Genomic DNA, 1,287 nt, shown 5'->3' on the forward strand with positions numbered 1-1,287 from the left:
TTATATTTGTTTAGGTATTACGCAAATGGCTTTAGAGAAAACATGCCCACTAATTTTCTTTTCTAACAAATTTCTTTAAAGTTTGACCCTGAATGGCGTTAACGATATTTGTCTAAAGGAAAAAGTCATTATTTACGATGTATAATTTTTAACTACCGTTTAAATGCACAAATAAATAAGTACTGTATACATGTATGTAAGTATATATACATATATATATGAATGTATACATTCACACATGTGTATATACATACACATTACTGTAGATGAGCATGGACAAGGAATTTTAATGTTTTATTACCTAAAGATGACTTAGTTTTAAGATTTCTCTTTTTGCCTTCCTTGTCTTTTCATGCAAGCAACTCTTTATGCAGAGAATTTGAATTATTCTGTTTAAGTGAGCACTTCCTTCCTGTTGTTTGTTTAAGAAAAAGCAAACAACAAGAAACATGGCATAATAAAATGTAACAACATGGAAAAAAATTCTTATGAATAATGATTCAATACCTGGCTACACGCAGGAAGACAGAAAATGTGTGAAAATCAAACAAATCAGGTCATAAACTTAATGACTTCTCAACTCTAAAACGTCTTTTCTTTATGCTCACGACATTATTGTTGTCGTGTAAGTGAGAGTATGCAAAAATTGTCACATTAAGGGAAACGGGAAAGAAACGTTAACCCTTTTTCATAGTAAGTTTAAAAGTCAGACATAAGACAGGATTCTGAAAACAAAAGAAATTGAACCCTTGGCGCCTGCATATAAAATTCCTGCTGTCAATGTTTTCATTTTGTATAATAAATTTTCTTTTATAATACAATAAATATGTACATACATTTACGAACATTTCCCACTGTATGTTTTATGTAATTTGTTGAATTAAGAAAATATTACAACAAATCTAATGTCATTTCTACATTGTTATTGTTTCGGTTATTTGTCAATATTCTTTTCAATTTACAACTCTTAATATATTATATCCTTGCGTCTGTCGTCATCTTTTATTTGCATAATTTTTTATTTTCCTAAATAAATAATAGCTGCTAATTGTTTAATTTTTATGTTCTCGAGTTTAAATAAATATTTGCTTTTGTCATAAAATCTCAAACTCAAAGTTACGATCTTTAGTTGAGCATAAAACTGCATTTATATTTTCTTTAAATTTATAAAATACTTTTGAACAATTTTATTCTTATTTTTTGTCCATATTTTAAGATTCAATTTTATTAGATGAATTTCTTTTGGAAAATACGGGTAAATTGATGTCAAAAATAGAAATTATTTTT

Source organism: Lucilia cuprina, chromosome 4, assembly GCF_022045245.1.
Source record: "Lucilia cuprina isolate Lc7/37 chromosome 4, ASM2204524v1, whole genome shotgun sequence".
Taxonomy (NCBI): domain Eukaryota; kingdom Metazoa; phylum Arthropoda; class Insecta; order Diptera; family Calliphoridae; genus Lucilia; species Lucilia cuprina.